The following is a 3,859-nucleotide window of genomic DNA, read 5'->3' on the forward strand; positions in this document are numbered from 1 at the left end:
AAAAAAAAAAAAAAAAAAGCAAAGACATAAATGAATAAATAACTTAAAACTGAGATAGAGTCCAAGAAGGAAACAAATAGCCATGATTCAGAACAACATGGGACAACCTAATTTAGAAGATATGGCAGTCACTCACTACTGGTTTCCTGCCCCAATCATTTCAGTTCTTTTCTTTGTTAACAGTCTAGACCACTTTTTTTCTTTCTTTCTTTTTTTTTTTTTTTGTTCCCAGGAGGAAAACATATGCATATTTAATGAACATGCAACGGGGTAAATCACAGGAGAGCAATGACCCAACAATCCAAGGATGGCCAGATGCCCCCATGCCTTCACAGGAGCCAGGGAGAGGGGGGAAAGAAGGTAATATTGAGGGGTAGTCAATATTTTTAGGGTTGGGGGATGGAACTCCCAGGAGGCAGACGTTAGCTTATCAATGACTCTCTTTGGAACTTGAATGAACTGGATCTCTTGTGAAAGTCCTCCAGGTGGGATTGCATTCATGTCTTCCCCCTGCCATCCAGAATGAGGTATCTGGGAGGGAATGAAAGGCCATTGTGTTTTCCTTGGCAGATTGGTCTTGGGGCAGATAAGTAAATATCAGAAGAAAGCCTCTTGGGGAACCCGCTGATCTTCAAGGGACTTGAATTGGAAACAATTAGTAATCCTGGGCTGTCCTATGTAGGCTGACACTCTCCGGAATCCTTCAAAGCCAATATATCAGGATACACCAGAAGGTGGTTATTCTGGCTTTTTTGATTCATCCTGAATATTAAACCACAATAACACTGGATGCTTTCAGACACGTCTTCTTCTTAGGAAGACATAACATAATGTTTAGTAAAGATGAACTGAAAACCAGGTTGAGAACCACTGGAGCCATTTGGTTGAGTGTGATTGTATAAGGATCTTCTTCCCTAGAAAGGGACTCATCTGTTATAGGAAAACCATGAGTGCATTCTCTGCATGTGTAATTCTTCTGGAAGATACATTCTTCCCTTATATATGACCCATGTGACCACAACCTCCAGGAGCAATTCCCTGGCTGTGTGTTTGATGTGGGAAATCATAGATTCCTTGGAGAACAGCATGAGTGTGCCTGTTTGCCTCCTTCCTCATGGTGATTTCAGTTCTGAAGTATCTTCTTTTTACAGAAGTCACCAAAATGCGTCAAATGAGTCCTAATTGGCCACAGAGAGGGTGTAGGAGGTAGATGGGTCCCTCCACCAGTTCTGAAGAGCAGGAAGAGGCATTCGAAGAGCACAGCACTGGACCACAATTAAGTGCACAGGAGAGTGGAAAGGGTGTTTGTCAAAAGCTTTTGTGTCTGAAGATAGGATCATTGCAGTTCTTTGAATACTGGGGAGCTCATGAGTGGTCCCTACAGACAGTCAGCTTTTCTGATTTTACACAAAGAATTCATGAGAAAGACCCAAAAATTCTTGCACCACTTTTCACCATAGAGGCTGAGAAAGCTAAACACTCACTTTGCAACTAGGCGTGGACCCAATACTGGCCAATGGGATCTAAGGAGTCTACTGTGAGGCTTCTTGGAAAGATTTCTCTCTCTGATACAGAGGAAAACTTTTTCTTTCCTGTCTTTGAATGTGGTTGCATGGGAGATCAATGTCCAGAACTGGGGCCACCACCTGCAGAAAACAGGTTAAGGACAAAAGCCAAAAAGTTTTCTACAATTAGGCCACCATTTTCCTGGCCTTTTGACTAGATGGGAGAGGTTTTTCTTGGAGCCTTTTTGTTTGTGCTGTTGGCAATTTGGGGTTGGAAGCACCACCAGCACCCTCAGCAATCAAGAAATATGAGGAGCACTAAGGAAACCCAGGGAACTCACTGCTGTGTCATTCCTCAAGTCATAAGATCCCGGGGCAGTGTGCCTTCTTCTTTCTACTTTTCAGAGCCTTCCTATGCTTGTTTGTTGAGTTCTGTCCAAGATTTGCCAGTTTTAAGAAGGAAGACCAGGAAGGAATGGGGTTACTCCATATTGGCGAGAACTGGAAGTCCAGAAATAAGATTAAAATATTAATTCTGGTTGCTCTGTAGAGCTTGGCTTATATGGAGGCAAGGATGAAGCACAAACACTTGCTGGAAGACTGTTGCGTTATTCCAGGACACAGAGGGTAGCTTGGACTAGAGTGATGGTGGTGGAGTGGGATAGACACAGACAGATCTGAAGTATACTTTAGAAATAGAATTAGACAAATTTACTATTGGATTATGAGGAGTGAGAAAAAGAAAGAAATCAAATAAAACCGTTAAATATCTCTGGCATTTTCTGAGCTGGAGAAGACTGGGGCAAAGCTGGGCTTCAAGGGGAGGGGAGAGAAAAATTAGCATTTTCACATGTTAGATTTAAAATGTGTATGAGACATCCTAGCAGAGATGTCATTAGGCAGTTGGATGTATTAATCTAGATCTTGGAGGAGTGGTATGGGCTAGAGAGTTTAAATTAGGAATCTATGAGACTGAATGAAATCACTTAGGGGCTTACATTTAGAGAGAGAAGAGGGTTCAGGAGCAAGTCTCAAGGAGTTCCAAAGTGTAGAGGAAGGGAAATCATAAAGAAGTACAAGAGGCAAACCCACAAACCTTCTGTGTCTGTGGCGTCACAGTAGCTGAGGAAGAAAACGTTTCAAGAAGGAAGGAGTGGTAAACTGTGTCAAATCCTGTTGAAAGTAGGAATTAGAAGGCGATAAGATGGCCATTGGATTTGGCAATATGGCCATTGGATTTGGCAATATCATCAGTCATATTGACAAGAGCCGTTTCAGTTGAGTTATGAGGGTAGAAGCCAAATTTAAAGGGGTGATAAGGAAAGTCAAGAGATGGGAGCAATAAAGAAGTGTACAGACAACCATTTTTAGAAGTGTGGCTCCTGAAGAACAACAGAGATATTCATTTATTCACTCCACAAATAATTACTAAATGACTAATAAGACCTAGGCATTATTCTAGGCTCTGGGGATGTATCTGTGAACAAGAAAGGTTGGCATATCCCCTAATGTGGAAGTATCTGCAGGACTCAAAGGATGATTGTTAAGGTTGGAGAAGCTAGGGTACGGCAAAAATCTAGTTGAGAGGGAAATACTGATTGTATGACAGAGGGCATAATTCAAGTAGATTCTTCTTTGTTTTAAGAAGACAAAAGGTAATTGCAGGCTCAGAAAATAAATATCCCCAGGGCCTTATTGTGAAAATTACTTGAAGATGTTCTCCAAACAAATGTGAAGTGAAGTGAAGTTTAAGAATTTATTTCCAGGCTAGGTAGGGTGGCTCACACCTGTAATCCCAGCACTTTGGGAGGCTGAGGAGGGCGGATCACCTGAGGTCAGGAGTTCGAGATCAACCTGGCCAACATGGTGAAACCCTGTCTCTACTAAAAATACAAAAAAATTAGCCAGGCGTGGTGGCAGGCGCCTGTAGTCCCAGCTACGTAGGAGGCTGAGGCAGGAGAATCACTTGAACCCGGGAGGTAGAGGTTGTGGTGAGCCGAGATCATGCCTCTATACTGCAGCCTGGGTGACAGAGCGAGACTCCATCTCAAAAAAAAAGGAAAAAAAAAAAAAAGAATTGATTTCCAGTTTAAGGATAATGATTTTTCAACATTATATTATGATACTTTTCAAATATATAAAAAATTATAGATATTATATAGTGAACACTCATACTCATCACCTGGATTCTAGAATTAATATTTAGCTGTATTTGTTTTATCACATATATCTATCCATCAACTCATCTTATTTTGATGCATTTCAAAGTCAGTTGGAGACATCAGTATACATCATCCCTAAGCATTTTGGTATGCAGAAAAGATAATGATTTCAACACATATGTTTAAGTCTCT

The sequence above is a fragment of the Mandrillus leucophaeus genome, unplaced genomic scaffold (genome assembly GCF_000951045.1).
Source record: "Mandrillus leucophaeus isolate KB7577 unplaced genomic scaffold, Mleu.le_1.0 Scaffold400, whole genome shotgun sequence".
In the NCBI taxonomy this organism is placed as follows: Eukaryota; Metazoa; Chordata; class Mammalia; order Primates; family Cercopithecidae; genus Mandrillus; species Mandrillus leucophaeus.